Source organism: Ptychodera flava (genome assembly GCF_041260155.1).
Source record: "Ptychodera flava strain L36383 chromosome 3 unlocalized genomic scaffold, AS_Pfla_20210202 Scaffold_26__1_contigs__length_13983176_pilon, whole genome shotgun sequence".
NCBI lineage: Eukaryota > Metazoa > Hemichordata > Enteropneusta > Ptychoderidae > Ptychodera > Ptychodera flava.
In genome coordinates this window covers 13,136,664-13,158,955 of record NW_027248280.1, presented here as the reverse complement: position 1 = coordinate 13,158,955, position 22,292 = coordinate 13,136,664, and the positions used below count along the sequence as shown (strand labels likewise).

Sequence of the window (22,292 nt, the reverse complement as noted above, 5' to 3'; positions counted from 1 at the left end):
GGTCTCACTGTAAGCACACGTGTACGACCTTACTAGATATGGTTTTCTTTTCAAAACGAGGTTTTTAAAAGTAATCAGCGACAATTCGCTAATCTCTGCGGAATCTTGTGACTACGTATATTTAAAATCGCTGGATATGCATGAAACATCTCCATTTCTATTAGGTTCAGAGCACGTAATATCCAAATGCAGGTATAGGCAAACTATTGAATTTATTTTGTGACAGAAATCAACAGAAAATCAGGATCAAGCAGTGCGGCAGTTTCACAGAGGCTGCCTTATTTGTCAGTGATTGTCGTTTAGTAACAGCCCAGATCGGGGACATTTCGAATCGAAAATCATAGCGTCGTTTTTTGATGAAACATTTCGTAGGTATTGTAAAAATAGTTATTTTACTAAATTTGGTACATTCAGAAAGTGGTTATACATTAGCTGCATGAAATGACAACAACGATCGGCTGTCCGTGATATGTACTCGGTTTCATTTCGCAAATGCGATCTTAGTGATAAAAAACTCTTTGCTGAGTCCTGTCAATCCTAAGCAGACTTTGGAATCATGTATTTTAAGAGAGGTCATCCAGATCTTTCTCACAGTACAACCCACTCAGTTTGTATCGAATGTGCTTGCGATGTTGCAGGGCTATTGCTTGAAGTGCAGCCGACTAATGATGTTGCATGGCAGCGAGGCTACTTGTGCGAAGAGCTTCAATATATTGTATATTCGCTTTGAATCACATATGTATAGACAAAAAGTCGCTCTTTATGAATTTAGAACTGCAGCGCACACTTTGAAAATTGAAACTGGGAATTAGACTATAACCTATCAAATAGATAAAACGATAGTCGTGTGAAATGTGTAATTCAAATCTTGTGTCGGACGAACTTCGTTTTTTGTTTGTTCCAAGTATTGTAGAAACACGGAGCATCAAATACTATAACAGAACTCATTATTATTTTCACCCGCCTCTTAAGTCGTATTATGTATAACTTTAGTACAATTTTCACATCAACAAATGATCACATTCCTAGAAATCTCAGCAGGATTCGTTTTCTATGCAACGAAGCTAGGAGGAGAAGTTTTGAAGGTAATAATATAAGTTTATTTAGTTTCTACAAATAATGTGACATATGCATTTTACGACTAGTGATCAGTTGCCGGGATTCTGATTTTTTTTTTTAAACTTTAGCAAGAGGTCATAAGTCATTGAATGAATTATTATTATCTTTAGTTCAACCGTTATTTCACATACGATACCAAGGTTTTGATCACGCAAAATGGTCAGCTTAAGATTCTAAAAGAATATCAAGTACGGATAAAAAACGAGGCAATAAACCAATAGGTGTAAAATAATAATGAAATTGAAAAAGGACTAGAACAAGGTAAAATGGCTTACAAGAAAGGCGGAACGATCAGTTCTGCTACGAAATCGGTAAATTAGTAATAAAAACGCAATAATTATTATAGATATCTGGATCAAAATTAAAATCATGATGACAAAAACGAAGAGAGTGTAAAGCAGTTAAATAAACTGATGTGACCAAAGTGGGAAAGCCAACTGACAATTCGGATTATCTGTAAAAAGTTAATCCTGTTTGATGATGAAGTGATGTAATTAACAAAAATGAGTGAAAAGCATTCTCCCTAACATGAGGAAAATTACGTAGGTGACAAAATACAAGCGGGTTGACAGACCTGAGATTACCAGTGACTTTTATGGATGTCATTCCGGTATATAGAGTCGAGTTGAAGTATCATTTTCATATTGAAGGTTTTTTCTGATACGAAATTTCTTTGACAATACCTTGCAAAGAGCAGAGAAAATTAAATAACCGATGTTATGACCTACGCTATTGATTATAAGTGTTTGGCCACTTGAATTGTTGTTGTTGTTGTTGTTGCTGCTGTTGTTCTTGTTGTTCTTGTTGTTCTGTGCATTTACGGTCCTCGTGCAGTATAGTATTGTTTAGACACGTTCACACAATTCGCCTATGGTTTCCCCGAAATAAAACAGTCTTACTAAATTACGTCGACCTTTCATTAAAGAAAATTCTGTTTCCTGGTTGAACATGCTTTACTATAATTGGTTGGGATGGGTTCATGATGGAGATCGAGTGGATTAGACTATTTTCTGGGGATCTCATTATCTTACGCTTGCGTTTGTTGCTTGGTGTGCGATGTCCTTCAGTGTTCTGGAGATACCTTCTGCTGCGATCTACGTTGGATTTGACAAGTTGTGTCTTGACAATGACTTTTGTCGACATGTCTTTGGAAAATCCCTTCCAAGTGTAAATTTTGCAAAGGTATTATCAAAGGTATGCAACATTATTTTGTTGAATGGAAGGGTAAAGATCTGAAATTTGATGAATCTGCGTGAGAAATACTTCGCCAGCAGGGTGATTCATCTGTAGGTCAACACCGGATCTGCATAGTCAGGATGGTAAGTTAAAAACGATACAAAACAAACAGCAAACATTTCACAGAACATACGCAAAGTAAGGTGAAAAGGAAATATGGACCTATGATGTTTGGCCTCCCGTGGCGGAAAACTATGTCTGTAAGGAAACTGAGCGACTTTGAAAACAAAATAGAAAAACACACTACATAGTGCCGATGTCTACGAAACGAAATACCAGTCAGCATCAAACAGATCAACGATATTAGCGGTATACTCTTAAGCTGTCACGTGATATCTAAGGAAGAGTTGTATACTTTTCCTTGCCACAATATGCCTGGGAGATGATTATTAATCCGCTTGTAATGGCGACGGCTGCTGAGACCCAGGCGGAGATGATGGAGTAACCGAATGAGAACGCGATATTTCCATTTTTCGCCAATGGGATATAGGTCATCCCGAACCATGTTGCTCCCACCAGAACGATCAAGCCTGGGGAGAGAATGATAGTCCCTTTACTGACCTTGCTTCTAACACGATTGGAACTAATTTGGAATAACTGGATTTTCATAAAATGTCTCAAAAGTGTTAAGTGCCATATAGCTGAATGTTGCAATATCGCATATTACTCATGAAAACAAGTGTGTAATATAAAAAGAAGCGCAGATGAGATAACATTTGCAGATTTTAAAGGCATTACTTCACCATCCAATTATACCAAATTAGTTCCAATCGTGTTTTCTTTGCCGTGCATTCTCATGCAGTGTATTTTTCACTCCAAGCTATGCAATTATATTTCGATAAGAAACTTAATTATTTTATATCATTACCAAATCGACGACTGTTCCTGTAAGAAACAATATTAGGCCAAGGGAAGTTTTTTTTTCTGGTCATAACTTGTTTTGAAAAACTAGGCGAAAGAAAAGGATTCTAGCTCATCACCGTCATTTATATGGTTGGGACGTACCGTAATATCTCTCGGTGGTGTTAAAATTTAATAAGTAATATTTGTTTCAATTTGTTTGCGACATTTGAAAGCGACTCTGAGTGTTTGTTTCAGTGTAGATTTGTCAGCAGGTCACGCACGTGGACGGACCGTGCTGCTCTGTAAACGTGAATTGTGACATAATAGACCTACGTATACGTTGTTGAAAGGACTGCGGCTCTCTTCAGCGCCACTGGGAATTGGCAGTGACCATTTAACTTGATATTGTGGCACAATTCAACACAGGCGGACGAAAAACAGCATGCTATTTTACATAATTTACATACTTCGCTTATACTTTACAATACTGCATCTAGCAAATTGCATAAGTCTTGTGAATGTATCTAGCATATATATATATGGATTCATTGTGTAAAAAAAGCTGTACTATTAATTTTACGAAACAAAAAGACACAAACTTTCAACAGTCTAAATCCTCTATCCGAAAAGTACAGTGGTTACTTATGAAAATATTGTATATTCGATGTCGAGTTTTCGTGTTTATATCTGAGCTGGAAATCGTAAATCACGTGACATTTGATAAGTAATCATAGGACTTAGAGGATATGAGACTGAACTAATGCCAACGTAACATGCTCAGAGACGCATCCATTTACAACATTTCAATTTGCATTTTGTATTTTTTTTCTAGGCTACTCTAGAATACGTCTCCAAAAACATAAATTAGAGAGTCAGTATTTCATTCAACCTCGTACAGCTAGAACTATTAGGCTGCCTTTTCAATCATAAACGGAAGAACTCTGCTGACACAATATGCCCGTCACATTCTCTTCGTGTTGTACGTGCTGACGTTCCAATGCCAGCGACACGCTGGAGTCCTACCCGCTGGTGAAGATTGATCTGCCCGTCAAGAAAATAAACATAAACGGCGCTTTGCACAAACAGCTTCATCGGCTGACCGTGTACACATTCCGATACTCGCCTGCGGCTCATTAGAATTTACCCGTGAGCATGTAAACTAGACCTTACTTGTACATACAAAATATCTAAGTCTGTGTTAAGTAGACCCAACGCGTTTTCATTTTATTAATCTCACATGTGTATAGAAAGCGAGCAGTTTTAATTAAAGCACTTTTACATTTACACTTACTAAAACAATGAAATGCGAAAGGCGACTTGTTGAATATAAAAGATGGCAACATTATAGATATGCCATAATGAAAAGTGGCAATCCATATCTTGGCCCCTCCACTGTTTTGAAAGTGCAGAGGCCACGACCCCCCTCCCTCTCCCCCGCTTGCGATAGCGCTGTTCGATTGGCATATATACATATGTACACGTTCTTGCCATTAGCCTACCTGTGCTGACATACAATATCCCGACGGCTACAATGCGTAGTTTGGTTCTCCCTGCGGTGAATATCAACGTCGTACAAAGCAAAGAGATGAAAGCAACGATACATGCTGTTACCATGCATACTCGTACACCAATTATGTGAACTGTAAATTAAAACAATACAGTCAGACGTGTTTACTCTTCGTTTTACAAAACGATAAGATAAAGGGAGTCACAAGAGTTAAAGGTGTACTGTCACCTGTTCCAATTTTTCCACAGTTACTATGGAAATAGAAAATCTATCCAATCACAGATTTTAAGCGGGTGGCCGCTTTTTAAAAACAGCGCCCTCACATGGGCATTTTGAATACCAAGGAACGCCCCTTTGACCGTATATGGGCATACTTAGATTACAGGTGACTGTATACCTTTAATTCTATAGATCAACGTTCCTGAGTTCTGCACCGCGTTTTATGACCAAAGTGACTGATACAGCCTTTTCTGCTTAATTGAATGACGGTTTTTGTTTGTAAGTATATTGCAAAATTAACCAACGTAATCATTGTACCAACACGCATTTGCTCGACTATAGGCTCTGCCTATTGATCGAATGTGACGACAGGGTTTACTTTTAACCAGAAGAAAAGAACAAACAAATGTATATAACGGAAAAAGGGAATAGCGGAAAAAATTAATATCGGATGTGTTTCCTACGAATGTATTTCTTGATAAATCAGAATGTTAGGCTTTGGCATTCAGTCAGGAACTCGATTGAAATTATAGAGGTAGAGCCTGTGTTTTTCTGGGGTGGGTGGTCATTATTCACGCAAGCAATTTTGTAGGGTCATCACATTCCATACGTGCCTTCAAGTTGAAGGAGGGTTATCATTTTCACGCAACTATCACAAATGTTTCAAGGCAAGATGTGGCCGATATAAGCTTACATTTGTAGTAATTCGTCCAAAAATATCAAATCATAATACATTGAAATCTATTGGGCATATTATTGACAATTTCCTCTTCGTAACAAGCTTTTTCTGTACATTTATACATGTTTGATAATTTATAAAAACGTCCTTTACTTGAAGTAGGAAGTAGAAATATAAGTGTGCAAGAGATATTTGATTTCAACGAAAATCTTGATTCACTGTACATGGGCGTCTATGAGGAAACTCTAAATATTTTTTTTTCAAAATAAAAGTAGCTAAATCTGTTTATTTATAGATGCTTGATAATGATATTAATAATGATGAACTTGACTAGAAGAGGCAGTTACAAACGCATGAGTGTGCAAAAGATTTGATTTTTGAATTTCCCCGAAATGTTGATTCACTGTACATTGTTGTGTATGAGGAAACTATGAATGATATTTTCCGATACAAAACTAGCTAAATCTGTGTATTTTTAGACGTTTGATAATTCTTTCAATTTACGTGATCAGACCGGGATAGTTAAAAGTGCGCCAGAAATTTGATTTCGGAATATCTTGATATATGTTGATTCTTGATGTCTATGGGGAAACTATGCATATTTTTTCCGATTCAAAACAAGCTAAGTCTGTGCTTTGATAAATATTTACAGCTGATATAAATGTATGTGATGAGAATAGGGTGTTTGAAAGAGCAGATATGAATAACAGATATGATATTAGGAATTTCACCCAAGAATATAAATTCAGTTCTCATTGTATTCTGGGGTAACTATTAAATATTTTCCTACTACCAAACTTGCTAGATATGAGAATTCATATGTACATGTTCTTAAATATTGATGTTTAGGCTGTAATAAGTTTCTTGATAAACAATAATAGTGCTAATTGTACAATTACTAGCCAAACTATAAAGAAGAAAAACATTACAGCTTTTGTCCCTTTTGATTTTGAACAGTAAATTGCACTTGGCAAAACTATCTATTGTAATTTGTAATCTGTTTTTCATTTGAATTACTTAAAACATCGCATAAAGGTATTATTTTTAAAGGTGAAAATTTTCGGACTTTTTACTTTATAGCATTCGCATGGGTTTTTTTCCACAGAGTCGGATAATTTGCACATTTAATTGCATCTTGGCTATTAATAAACGGTTGTTTAAGGGATGATATTTCTCCGGCTGTCTTTTATCAATTTCAAATGAAGGAAATTATACTATGAAAGATATCATTCGTATTTTCAGTGTATATCAAACTAAAAAATCATATACGTTTTCGGTATTCATCTGCTTAGTAGTGAAATCCCTGTTAATCGTCTTGTCGCAAGAAAATACACTCTGAAACCTCTGGCGAAAGTGTGACTTTGAAGACATTAATTTTATGCTCGACTGATAAAAAAATCCTCTATGGCTGTGGGCTTTTTGTCGTCATGCACAACGGAGAGACCTTCCTCGGTCAGTTTTCAGTGATATATATATATATATATATATATATATATATATATATTATATATATATATTATATATATATATAAAATTATATATATATATATATATATATATATATATATATATATATATATATATATATATATATATATATATATATATATATATATATATATATATCAGTAATCGTTTCTCTCATAACAACGACACTCCATAGGCGGGCATTACTGCAAGAGCTGTCATAAGTTCAGACTATATAAAACCAGATATAAACTGAATATGCTCACGTGCTTTACAACAGGTTCATTAATACTAGACTACAATTCACAGAATGTTGGATATCCAGTAAACAGACTAGAAAATTTTAGCATTTACTTAACAGAACAACTTGACCTGCTAATCTGACCCCTGAATGGAAGGAATGACTTTGAGTTTGACAAATTACAAACTTAGTTGTCAAGCATTGAAATTGACTGCTGACGACTCGACATGTATTGACATTTCTCACACACAACTGGACGCATGAAATAATTCAGTATGACATGAATTACTGCATACTTTTTGACTGTTATGAAGTTGTGTAAAACAATTGTACCTTTGACCTGTCTCATTTTAAAGTGACAAAACAACAAGCAAGGAGATGTCACGCAACATTTGCAGACCCCAGGATAATCACTAATCAAAACACAAGAACAAAGACAGACATTGTATATTCTGACAGCAGTTCAATTGGACACACGACGCGGAGTGGAAGACAGACTTCTGATAAGACTAGACGTGTATACGGTCTACTGCCAGAGTAATTATCTGGAATTATTGTATTACGTTTTTCAATACTCCTGTCATAAACCCCATTCATACCAATATAATCGACACCCGTGTGAGGCGTGTAATAAGAACAATCGGATATAGCAGGTTTCGCAAACTTTCGCACAGTACTCTCAGAGTTAAATCACTAATTACAAAAAAAATATTTAATATGTGAATAAGCTAATTATTAACTTGACACGCCCAATGCTTCTCAGTATAATTAAATATTTATCAGATCAATATCTTTAGCAAGTTTCATCAAATGGAATGCTCTAATTATGGAGTAATATCACTAATTACAAAGTTCATTAAATATGCAAATGAACCTTAATTAACTTGACACTACCACAGAGTAATATCAGACAGAGTGGCAACAGCTATTGTTTAAGGCGTGAAGCGGTTACGTAAGCAATCCATGTTTGCCTCGCCTCCCGAAGCTCTTGGCTCTCTTTTCCGAAGAGTGCCGGACCATGCACCCTTCGGTAATTTTCGGATTTTCACCAATTGTTCAGCGAAAGTATGTTCGACAAAGCTTGTGTTGTTGTTGTCGTGTGGTGCTGATCGGAATTGATGTGCTGGCGAAAACGGAAGTGTTTTGAGCTTCAGGAAAGTGGGTTTTACCGTTTTAAAAATTCCTCTCATATTTTAATGAATATATAATGAGTGTGTTTGAACCAAATTTGAAAGTCTTTTATCGATACTGTCTGGTTTTACTCAATGGTTTACGGTCAGTCATACCGTCTTTTACACGTGCGCCAAGAAAGGACATGTTTCTGAAACTGCTGGCGTGTTATGTTTTGATTGGCGTGAGGCAGTGTTTCTGGCCTGAGAGCTCACAAAGTAACTATGGTTGCTACGCGACTGGCAGTACGATGCCATCTCGTCGTATGTTTCGCATAATCTCGTGTAATTATCAACCACAAACCAAGCCTCCAAAATGTTTAACACCTTTAAGCTCATTTTTAATATGAAAAGCCAATAGTCTACAGAGACGACCATGGAACAAAAGCATGCAAGTGTTGCCACTCTGTCTATGATATTACTCTGTGACACTACTAAGTGCTTTGCATCACAATTCGATATCTATTGGATCAGTATCTGCAGCAGATTTCATCACATTTGGTGCAATTATTTCGGAGTTATATGACTAATTACAAAACTTCATAAAATATGCAAATGAGCTATTTGTTTACTTGACACTGCCAAATGCCTGTTAGTACAATTAGATATTTATCAGATAAATATCTGTACCAGATTTCACTGACTTGGGTGCCGTAATTTCAGAGTTATATTCCTAATTACAAAGTTCATAGAATATGCAAATCAGCTATTGATTAACTTGACACTGCCCAATGCTTCTACGTATAATTAGATATATATAAGATCAATATTTGTTGCACTCATTTGGTGTAGGAATTTCAGAGTTATGTCACGAATAATAAAAGTTGATTAAATATGCAAATGAGCTGAGAATTGACATGACACTCACAGTATCATGATAATGTTCTGAGATTGTCATCTGTGAAAAGTTTCATGAAATTTTGTGCAGTATTTCTTGATATATGTCTACACTGTCATTACTGTCTCCATAGGGAAACCATTGTACGGAAAAAATGATATGCATAACTTCATTAATATGCAAGCCACACTAACCAAAATCTAATCAGTTCTTGCAAGTAGCAAATGGTACCTGTGTACCAAATCTGACTTGAATCTGTTCGGGCGTTCTTGAGTTATCGTGTAAAAAGACAGACAGAGAGACAGACACACTCACACACACACACACACGGACAAACAGACTGACATCGCTATGACATTAGCCCACGTGTGAACACGTGAGCTAAAAATGCAAACGTTCGTTCTGTTGTTCTTATGTCGCATTACACATCAACAGGTCTAGCGTGTTAAGAAATAACTGAAAATTCACATATTGTGAAAAATAAAGGCAAACAATTTCGCCTATCGCCATTTTTGTTTCAATTTTGAAAATGTTCGTCAACCGTATTCGTGTTTGCTTATCGGGAATGCATCATGGTGCATTCTGCCAAAATGAACGGTACATTGTACACTAGCCATAAATGAATGGTATGTTCAGCATAATTAATAACTGGTACACTCACCACGTGCTTGTTTTTGGTCATCCATGAACGTTTTCCTACATTCGTGCTTACCATTAATAAAAAGACAACTCAGCCACAACCCTTCCTTTATCTCTTCTCCCTTTTGCTCTGCATAAACCCAGAAATTAGTTGCTGTACTAACGACAAGTAAACTACAAGCACCGACGAAAAGCAGTACTCCGACCACAACCTTTGCGTCTGCCATTTTCGTCCTGCAGCTGTGTGTCGTTGTTACTCACTATGGTGCAAAATCAGCAAAACGGCTGTTACTAAATTACGCATGCGCTATCCCCCCCCCCCCCGTGAAATACCTTCAAAACCCGTATGACGTCAGTATCCATGCGGCATAGTATCTTACCATGACAGTTTTCTTGACCGTTTCCCCTTTTGGAACTCCTAAGAAATATCACCACGCTCAAATTTTGCTCAATGAAATTTTCAAGCATTCATATAACAGATTAAGAATGAAAATCAGCGGTCACCTGCAAATGTTTGGACTAAAGAAGCAATTATTTAAAATTTACAGATTTCGGAAATTTATAATGGCCACCATATCCATGCGTTAGCTCTATTGGCAAAACACAATTTTTCGACATTTGTATTTATTAAGACGGTGAAAATTTTTCATATTCCTAGCGTGTTACATGAGCCCTACAAATGGTAGATCAATATTTTTCTAACGAAATTAAGAGTCCGAAGTTCAATATCTGTCCCCGAGGCGCATTCCGCCTTAACAAGGCAATAGCCCATTACAGCACAGAGTGTCTGTGATCACAGTGACGGTAACATTAAGAAGAACATATGCGTCATCAAACTGTTCTGTGTCCGTGATAAATGTCCACTATGAAACATTATTGAATATAAATGAGAACAAGGGTATGGGGGCCACTGCAGGTCAGGGCCAGGGTGCCATTGTTATGTTGACCTTGTGAATTAATCAGATCGATCAGACGTTTATTTGTTGCGTCAGATGATGTTAAATTGACCCGAATCCACGTATTCGCGATTTCCAAACCCTCAGGGCAGAAAGAGAGTTGATGTGTTGGGTGCATTTTAGCAGGCAAGGTGCTGCGGGCAATGAAACAGTCTTCAATCAATCGATAAGTAATGATATTTGCGATAGTCATGTGCAGTCATGTGCACTTACTTTGGAATCGATATTTTAACGTTTTCGGCGAAATACAGTCATTGAAAATGTGTTAGTCTCAGGTCATATAAATATACTCTCCGTTTCAAGTATTTTAGTATGTTTGATACAGTCCAGTAATTCAAACTGCATCTGCCTCCAGTCGCGTTAAAATACCCATAAGCTTTCCCCGGCACATCGGAACGAAATTAAAAAGACAACATAAAAAGTAGATCTTTGATGTTTGTCTTGCAGTTCCCTAATCTAAAATAGAAAAGATCGAAATACATGGCAAGAAAGGTAAAAGATTCCAGCTTTGCATAATTAGTCAAAACTCGTATTTCTCTTGCTTTGCCGGTCTTCTTTGAATTATTAACTTCACACTTAAAACACCTAAGCTATCCAAACCCGATTGGGCTTGTCTGCTCTCTTGCTTTTCGGTAACCTAATTATTTGACGGAAAGCGGGAGATGTCACTTCAATAACAACAATAAAAAGGAAGATAAATAGATTTTGATAGACAATACAGAAGGCAGACACAGATGTTGACAGACGATTAACCGGCACCAGGTGTGGCGTATATATTGTCAGACTCGGTGTAAGTGCAAGCAAAATAAGGGTATACATGACATGGAGTGTACAATTTAAACATTTGTTCATAGATGTGAGATTACCTTTCTATTACTGGGCGATAAACATTGCAATCATCATATTGATATGCTGTTCATTTGTATATGAATGTTTTATTGGTAACAGTAAAGAAGAGTTACAGTTCTTCTCAGATAGCTGTACAACAGTACATTCTCAATTGGATAGAGGGACTGTGTAAAGACACATAAAACTCCCACAATTCAGATGCATGCTATACTTGTGAAATGTCATTTGTCATCATTCACTCTATCTGTCATGGGTTCTTGTCCTATTGTCAACTACCTTCAGCCGTCGTACATTGTACACAAGGAAATGGAATGTCTCAACTTCCAAAGTCCTGACTTCATACGTTTTTCTACAAAGCATGGAAAGCGATATTTTTAGCATTTCAAGGATCTGAACTGTGAGGTAAAGAAATGATGATGTATGTAGATTCCAAGAATAGTTTGATAGAGAAAAATCTAATATCGAACACATTTACATACAGAATAATGCCAACTTTTTTCTTGAAAGCATCTGCAATATGGAAATTCAAATCAAATCAACAGGTTGACACAATGTTATGGCGGACCAAATCGAATCAGACAAAAATATGATGAAGAGATCAGTCGGCGTTTACGCTATCGTTTTTATAGTCTTTATTTTTCTGCAATCCATCCCTGACAATATCTTCTGGGTTTGTTACCCATGAAGATAGGTTGGAAGAGAAAATAGTGTGGCCTGTGAAGTTTTGATACATGCATGGATGCTTGTTTGGTTCGAACTTTTATTTGAAGTATTTTTGTAAAGAACATTTTTTCTGCGTGAATCACAATGCAGATGATAGCTGCAGCTTTAATCATTGTTTTGGCGGGGCGTCGGTGAGCACTGTTTATATAGCTGACTTTGTTTGTGGTCTAAATACCTTTCGTGACAATAACGTGGTACAATGACGTCAATTGTACCTGTTGGTCAATATGCAAATACCGCTGCCTGGCTCGGGTGCGCAGAGGCCCCCTGATCACCACCGACGAAAAAGTAGTCAAATTTCGCCATTCGCGCACATCTTTCCGAACTGACACAATATGCAATCCATAGACAGGTCCCCTAGCTGAGTTTTTGAAGCGAAAAAATGAAAATTTTGAAATGATGTCATAGGCCCTTTAAAAGGCAAACAGATTTTTAATAACAACCAGTACAGAAACAATGCAATGCAGGAAGTTGACTTATTCTGTTTTTTATTCCTTTATGTTCAGAAAAAAATTTAAACCAGAGTCAATATCAAAGACTATAAGGAAAGCAAAAGTAAACAATGATATTGTTTGACAAGTATGTAAATAACAATATTTTGCACGCAGTGTACTTCATCTATCTATATATATCATATATTATATATCAAGCAGGATCTTTTGCTGGATGTTTTGAAAGTATATTATTGTATAGCAATATCGTTAGCAATTGTCAATAAATGTCACATAACCAAGATTGTTTTGAGAAATATTTTTGTTACGAGTAAACTAGGTGACCTTATTTGCAGACAATAGCTTAGTTTATATAGTCGTGTAACTTCAGTACTCTTTTCACATCAACAATTGATCACATTCTCAGAAATCGCAGTACATTTTCTATGCAACGAAGCTCAGAGGAGAATTTTTGAAGTCAATAATGTAACTTTATTTAGTTTCTACATATAATGTGACATGATGTATTTTTACAACTAGTGATCATATTTTGACACTTTAGCAAGAGGTCATAAGTCATGAAATAAATGATTATTATCGTTATCGACTTTAGTTCTCCCTTTACTACGTTTACAACACCGAGGTTTCGACCATGCGCGATAGGTCAGACTTAAGCTCTAAAAGAATGCTATGAACGGATAAAAAAACTTGCCACAAAAACCGAAAAGTATAAAACAGTATTAATAAAATTCAAAAACGACAGGAAAAGTTCAAAATGGCTTACAACAAAGGTGGAACGGTCACTCTCAATCGGTAAATTGGACGACAGAAATTAAAGATGCATAATTATTTTAGATATCTGGATCTGCTACGAAATCGGGAAATTAGACGACAGAAATTAAACATACAATAATTATTATAGATATGTGAATCCGCTACGAAATCGGTAAATTAGACGAAAGAAATTAAACATGCAATAATCATTATAGATATCTGGATCTGCTACGAAATCGGTAAATAAGACGACAGAAATTAAACATGCAATAATTATTATAGATATGTGAATCTGCTACGAAATCGGTAAATTAGACGAAAGAAATTAAACATGCAATAATCATTATAGATATCTGGATCTGCTACGAAATCGGTAAATTAGACGAAAGAAATTAACATGCAATAATCATTATAGATATCTGGATCTGCTACATATACGAAATCGGTAAATAAGACGACAGAAATTAAACATGCAATAATTATTATAGATATGTGAATCTGCTACGAAATCGGTAAATTAGACGAAAGAAATTAAACATGCAATAATCATTATAGATATCTGGATCTGTTACGAAATCGGTAAATTAGACGACAGAAATTAAACATGCAATAATCATTATAGATATCTGGATCTGCTACGAAATCGGTAAATAAGACGACAGAAATTAAACATGCATAATTATTATAGATATCTGAATCTGCTACAAAATCGGTAAATTAGACGACAGAAATTAAATATGCAATTATTATTATAGATATCTCGAGGAAAGGTAAAATCATAATGATAAAAATGGAGAAAGTAAAGTAGTAAATTAAACTGCTGTGACGAAAGTGGAAAAGTAGAATGACAAATTCGGAAAATCTGTAGAAAGTTAATCCCGTTTTATGGTGAAGTGATGTAAATAATAAAAATGAGGTAAAAAGCATTCCCCCTAAAGTGAAGAAAATTACTTAGGTGACAAAATAGAAGAGTGTTGACAGACCTAAGATTATCAGTGACTTTCACTGATGTAAATCGGGTATAGAACGTCGAGTTGAACGATCATTTTTTTCATTCAAGGTTTTTTTTCTGATATCATCTTTCTTTGACATTACCTTGCAAAGAGCAGAGAAAATTAAATGAGTGATGTTATGACTTGCGCTATTAAATAGTTCAGTTACTTGATTTGTTGTTGCTGTTGTTGCTGTTGTTGTGTGCATTTTCTATCTTCTTGCAGTAAAGAGAGGTTTCGACACTTTTACAACAATTCGCCTATGGTTTCCCCGAAATAAAACAGTCTTACTAAATGACGTCGACCTTTCATTAAAGAAAATGTTGGTTCCGGGTTGAATGTGCTATGCTATAATGATCGGGATGGGTTCATGAGGGAGTGTGCAATGGATTGGACCACTTTCAGGGGTGATCTCATTACCCTACACTCATGTTTGTTACTGGGAATGCGATGTCCTTCAGTGTTCTAGAGATACTTTCTGCTGTGGTCGACAATGGATTGGACGAATTGTGTCTTGGCATTGGCTATTTGTGGACATGCAACAAGTGGAATGACTTCTGAAATTCCCTTCAATGTGTTGCAAAGGTATTATCTAAGGCATGCACCATTTTTGAAAGGGGGGGGGGTAAAGATCTGAAAGTTGATGAATCTGCGTGAGAAATGGTTAGCCAGCTGGATGATCCGTCTGTAGGTCAACACCGAATATACACTGCCAAAATGACAAGTACATAACAACACGACACAAAAAACAAACATTTCACACAACAACACACGATAGACAATACAAATCCAATTTAATATGGAAGGAAATATAAACCTACATATAAATAAAAGGATGACGCGCTGACCATTAACGTTTTTTAATGCGCAAGGGCGAGAGGTAAGCTAAAAATGAACGGCGAGGCTTGCCGTGCCCGTAAATTTTGGCTTTCCTCTCGCCTTTGCCTATAAATAAACGTAAATGGTCAGCGCGGAGTCTGTTATTTCACTTATAATATAACGAACAGCCCACAAAACGTAAAAATTTACGAAAATTTCCCATGCGAACGACAACAGGGACCCAAGTGTCTATACTTGGCCAACAAACGCTCCATTTTATTTTGTGATTGATTATGGTCTTGTACCACTTACAATTTTCGTTTTAACCGTAAAGTCACTATGTTTTCAACATTATTCATATTCACGGGCATGTAAACAAACCATTACCGTGTATTTGTGGGCATTCACGTGGTTCAGCTCAACCAATAATATTGAAATGCGATGGACAGGGCATGGTAATATAATTCCGGATAACTATGTGAACAGGCAACATGCGAAAATCTGTAAGGAAGCTAAGCGACTTTCATTGTCATAAAAATAGAAAGACAAACTGCAACTGATGCCGACGTCTATGAAAGGAATTACCTGTCAGCATCAAAAAAAGATATCGGTGGGATACTCTAAAACTGTCACGCTATGGAAGAGTTGTGTAATTGTCCTTGCCAAAATACGCCTGGTAGATGATGATTAACCCGCTTGTGATTGCAAAGGCAACTGAGACCCAGGCGGAGATGATGGAGTAACCGAACGAAAACTCGACGCCTTTTCTTTTCGCCAATGAGAGAGAAGCAATCGCGAACAAGGTTGTTCCAGCCAAAACGACCAAGCCTGGGGAGAGAGAGTGAGAAACCCTTTACTAACCTTGCTTCTTTGCCGAGCATTCTAAAGCAGTGTATTTTTATTCCCCACGCATGCCCTAATATTGATAAAAAAATCAATCATTATATAACATAACAAACTCGACGACTGTGTCTGCAAGAAACAATGTTAAGCCAAGAAAGACTTGTTTCTTGTCATAGCTTGTTTTAATTAATAAATGGCGCGGTGACAAGATTTTTTAATTTTTTTCGATCGATTCAGTCAATAACTTTACTGCATTTGAAGACTTAAGAGAGAGAGAGAGAGAGAAGAGAGAGAGAAGAGAGAGAGAGAGAGAGAGAGAGAGAGAGAGAGAGAGAGAGAGAGAGAGAGAAGGGGGGAGGTCCTCGTGGGAAATTACAGTGCCCGATGCGGAAAGCAGAGCGTTAATTATAATAACACAAATTACTTCTATTTCAAAGTCATAATATCTGTTACTTCAAGTACAAAGTAATAAGTTAATTCATGCATTCCGCTATCCTACACTACACTCTACGCTCTAATTTATATGGTTGCGACGTACAATTATATCTCTCTGGGTGGCGTTTAATATTTGTTTTGGTCGAGACAATTTGAAACCAACTCAGAGCGTTTAGTTGTTTAACAGCGTAGATTTGTCAGCAGATCAAACCATGAGTTGTGACATATATCTATGTTGCTGAAGGACTGTAGCTCTCTTCAGTGCCACTGGGAATGGGCGGTATTCCATAACTTGATATTGTAGCACGATTCAACAGAGGAGTAAGAATCAAACTCAAAGTGCTTTTCGGGAGGACCAATCTCAGTTTTTGTGAGAGAATGCTGCTTTACATAATCTACACACTTTGCGTATATTTTATATATCATTTAAGTGCACAATACTGCACCTAGCCTATTGAATGTGTCTTGTTAAGATTTGTATCAGCTATGTGTAAGATTCTTTGTGAAAAGAAGCTGTACGATTAATTTTCCGAAACAAAAACAAACAAACAAACTTTTAACGGTCTAGATTCTGTGTCCGTAATATATATTATTGCCTGAATACATGGGTTTATGTGCCCGAGAGCAGGTGACAATTTGCCTGACACCAGGAGGGCAAATTGTCTCCTGCTGCGAGGGCACATAAACCCATGTATTCAGGCAATAATATTTTTATTACATGCCTCTTCACAGTTAATGCTATATGACATTTAGTTACATGCAGGCATTTTCAAACAATTTTACCATTATCGACCAGCATCAAACAGATTTTAACGAAAGTCAAAATAGCAGTGCGCGCATGGATATTTTGCATCTGGCGTTAAGCGTCTACTTTGACGTCGAAAACATCGAAAGGCTTCACTGGCCCGGGTAACCATGGAAACCGGTCAGTACATCGTTCACCGGCCCGTTAACATCCCGGATGTCCTATTCAAATCAATGCACTGATTTTCAGTCACCTCGAGGCATGTAATAAAGCAGTTTTGCAGCTTACCATGAAGTTAAACATTGTATTTTCGATTTCGCATTTTTCGTTTTCAATTTCGATCTGGAAACAGTTAATATCACAAGCAAAAACATCCCCATTCCGTCTATGAATGTCTACAAGACCCGACTTATAGAGAAGGTTGAAAGCTTGGTGAAACGCATGGGATGGAAAGCTTTTTATTTCCTGAGGGATTGAGACAGCAATGATGAGCACACACAAAAGGAGAAATTCGGCTTCAATACAAGAAAATGCCCACCACAGATTGAAATGATGAAACCTTTTGAGGACGACATGCTTGCGATGATAGAAAAGATCAAATTCAGGAAGACGGGTGACACCTTCCAAAACAAGCTAAAAGCAGACATCTAAACTGTCAAACAATCGGATAAAATATTCGTGCCTGCCGACAAAACGAGAAATTTCTACAAGGTCACTAATACCCTTTTACGAGAAACTACTGCGGAGTAACATATCACAAAGACAAACTTTGACAACAGCCAAACCTGCAGACTTATCAACCAACAAAGAGTGAAATTGTGACGGGTGAAGTAAGGAGATGCTTGACAGAATAAATGCCGAGATAAGATCATCCATTGGCGTCAATCAATGGAGAAATTCAACATCAGTGATAAACTGGTTCAAGGCCATACCAGACAAAAGTAGCTACAAATTCATAGTGTTTGACATTGTCAATTTCTACCCGTCTATCACAGAAGAAATTCTACGCAAGTCACTTTGTTTTGCGAAACAGTACACCGTAATATCCGATGAGAATATCAACGTCATAATGAACGCCAGAAAATCGCTTCTATTCGATAAAGATCAGCCATGGACGAAACGAGACAATAACGATATGTTCGACGTCACAATGGGGAGTTATGACGGAGCGGAAGTATGTGAACTGGTAGGTCTCTACATCCTAAACATCCTTGCACAAAAATACGACAAAAACCAAATCCGTCTATACTTCAAGTGTGTGTGTGTACTTACACGTTCTTGCCATTTGCCTACCTGCGCTGGCATACAATATTCCAACGGCTACCATGCGTTGTTTGGTTCTCCCTGCAGTGAATATCAACGCCGTACAGAGCAAAGAAGTGAAAGCAACGATGCATGCTGTTACGGTGAATGCTCGCACACCATACATGAAAGCTGTAAGGTAAAAATAATAGTCAGAACTGTTTATTCTTTGTTGTACATCACGGTAAGATAAAGAAAATCACAAGAGTTACTTCTGTAGGTCAACCTAATCGAGTGTTGCACCGTTGTATGACCAAAGGGACCGATGCAAAAATCCCTGCGTCATGGAGGGACGTTTGTTACTTGAAATTGTTTAACCAACCTTTTCATCGTACAACACACATTGCCTCACTCTAATATGCCTATTGATCAACTGTGATGACAGCCTTGGGTTTAACTTAACCAGAAAAAAGAACTAAAAAATGTATATAAATGTTTTTGCTAGGAATATATGTTGTGGATGAGTCTGAAGATCTGTACACAGGACTTAGCATTCAGTCGATATTGCATCATTTAAGGGCCGGACCATTTGATTCCTGGGTCGGGGGTTAATAGATCTCCAAAAAAGGATTCCAAGCAAATTTTCATAAAAAACATAATCCAGAGAAGGCTTGACAAAAAAGCGGGAAAGTGGAAAAATATACAATGGATCGGGTAAAAATAATGCTACCTCATCAACCTTCCGGACCCCCCTGGATAACAAATGATCCTTCCCTAAATAAAGCAGTGCGCTTTAGTCAGAATGTGTCTCGGGACAGATATTCAGACTCTCAAACTTTTAAAATCGCCCTTTAACCTTTCACTTTAAGGAGGTCATTTTGAATCCGATCGAATGAATAAACTTTTCACCGTCTTAGTTTTGCGAAAATTGGGATTTTAATTTTTTCTACTTAGAGATAATACAGCGATGGTGCCATTTTGACTTTCAAAATGAGCAAATTTTGGTAATTTATAATCTGTAGTATCAAAATTGCACTATGGGCTGAAAGCTTGCTTGATGATGATAGTTTGAGCAAACATTTAAGTCTTTCGTTTTCGAGGTGCGAACTAAATTATCAGCAAATAATTAAACACTATTAAAACTGCTTTCACTGCGCATGGAATGTGCTCAGTACACGTATTGGAGGTTACAGCTGTGCAATATTTCCGCAGGCAGGAAACTCGATGTTGGCAATGTTTCAAAGTCGCTCATACATGGCCAGAGATGTTGAGGTTTTCACCGCTGATAACTGCCCTACTCATCGTGACGGAACATACGACTACTTTAAATTGTCTAGTGAAGTATCTGTCAATCGTTTTGCTACGGAAACTACACACTGAAATCGCCAGGCGCCGCTGGAATGGATTGTGTGAAAGGTGTGACTTTGAAAACATTTATTCTATGCTCGACTGTCGGACTTGGTTCAAGTCGGTGAATTTCTAAAAAAATAACTTTGTAATAGTTTCTCTTGTGTCTCTCCTATTTCATACAAACCTATTTTGAAGTTAGCAGCTCAGGCCTCGGGCCAGGTTTTTACGCGTCACCTTTGGGTCTGCGCAGCAGTGAGTTAGTTTATGCCGGATTCCAGGAGAAACTCCCCTGTGGCGTTCACCCCACTCATTGCGTTCACCCCACTCACGCGTTTCACATGAAAACTAAAAACAAATCATTGCGTTCACCCAACTCAATTGCAAACATTCAAAAATCACAGACTTGAGCCAAGTCTAGCTCTTTTCTTGGAACCTTAAGCATGTTTTTTGAACTTATGATACGTCTAAGACCCGCAGTTATATTCTTATATGGACATCAAAAATTACAGACTTGAACCAAGTCTAGCTCGACTGATAAAAATCGTCTATGGTTGTGGGGTTTTTATCGTCATGCACAACGGAGACTTCGACTTTCCTCAGTGAGTTTTCACTGTAGTATATATCAGAAATCGTTTCTCTAATAGCGACGATACTCCATATAAGGGTAAAACCATGTTTAAGGTTCCAAGACAAGAATAGACTTTTTTAACCTCCCCATTCACTAGTGATTAATAAGCTCAGAGCCCCTGTTAATTATACATTTTACTGAAAGCCTAGATATAGGAAAATATTTTGTAACCACAGTGTCACCATTGTTTACGTAACTATCGCGTAAGAGATAATTTGGATAACCATTTAAAAATCCGTTTTCCCTATGTTTTGTCTCAATACTTCAAAATATCTGACTCAAACTTACTGGAATGCAAGATGTCACAACGCTCTTCAAAAGTGTGTCTCAAATCTGTTTATCTTGCTCAGTCTTTTTGAGCACAATTTTAAAGAAAGTAGCTAGTGTTAAATTCACCGCTCTGGAAGTTTTTCTTGCACAAAAATTGTTTAAAAAGGTTAAAAAAACTTCTGAGACAAATTTTTGAAGATCCTTATGACAGCTTCAAGTTGTATTCACACGAATTTCAGCCACATATATCAAAGCATTGAAACGAAACATAGGGAAAACCGATTTTGAATGGTTATGCAAATTACCTGTCACGTTATAGTTATGTAGACAATGGTGACACTATTATAACAAAAGTGTTTCCCTATATCTAGGCTTCCATTAAATTATATACTTTAATGGGGTTGTTAGCTTATTGACCACTAGAGAATCGTTAGCTTAAAAGGTATATTTCTTGTCTTGGAACCTTAAGTTCCGCTATTCTTGTGCCGCATTACACATCAACAGATATAGCGAGTTAAGAGTTGACTAAATATTCACGTATGGTGAAAATAAAGGCACACAATTTCACTGATTGCCAATACTGATTTAAGTTTAGGAATATTCGTCATCCGTGTTCATGTTTGCTTATTCGCAATGCATATGATGCATTCTACAAAAATGAACGGTACGCTGACAGTAAATGAATGATGCGTTCATTATAATTAATAAATGGTAAACTCACCACGTAGATCGCCATCTTCGGTAAATTTCTTACACACCTTCTCATCATCATTGAAAAAACATTGCCGCCACAAACCTACAGCTACCGTTACCGCCTTCCCCTCTATCGTTCGATACGCCCAATAATTAGTTGCTGTACTAATGGCGAGTAAGATACAAGCTCCAACGAAAAACAGTACTCCGACCACGATTTTCGCATCCCCCATTTTCGTCGTCATTTTCGTTTTTTATGCACTGTCAATTGTGCAAAATCGACGAAACAGCTGTTAGTAAATTACGCATGCGCTAATTTTGTTTTCTGTGAAATACCTTAACAACTTGTATGACGTAAGTGTCCATGCGACAAAGTATCTTACTCTGACATTTTTTCCTTGATCGAATTCCCCTAAGAAATATCACCATGCACAAACTTTCCTAAATGAAAGTTCAAGCATCTTCTTTTCCAAATCAGGGATAAAAAATCAGTGGTCACCATGCAAAGTTCGGGACTAGAGAAGCAAATTACCTAACGTGTACCGATTGGGGAAATTCAAAATGGCCGCCATTATATGCTATTCT

At 37.0% G+C, this 22,292-nt stretch overlaps 2 long non-coding RNA genes across 2 annotated transcripts; both read right to left on the bottom strand.

The window, feature by feature from the left end:
• Positions 1-2,266: 2,266 nt before the first annotated feature.
• On the bottom strand, positions 2,267-10,197 carry LOC139125852 (uncharacterized). Its single transcript, XR_011550381.1, has 3 exons — positions 9,980-10,197; positions 4,698-4,838; positions 2,267-2,885 (listed from the first exon to the last, which is right to left on the bottom strand). It is a non-coding gene; the product is annotated as an uncharacterized lncRNA (long non-coding RNA).
• A 3,936-nt stretch (positions 10,198-14,133) lies between these two features.
• On the bottom strand, positions 14,134-21,989 carry LOC139125923 (uncharacterized). Its single transcript, XR_011550408.1, has 3 exons — positions 21,736-21,989; positions 18,818-18,958; positions 14,134-16,329 (listed from the first exon to the last, which is right to left on the bottom strand). It is a non-coding gene; the product is annotated as an uncharacterized lncRNA (long non-coding RNA).
• Positions 21,990-22,292: the final 303 nt, after the last annotated feature.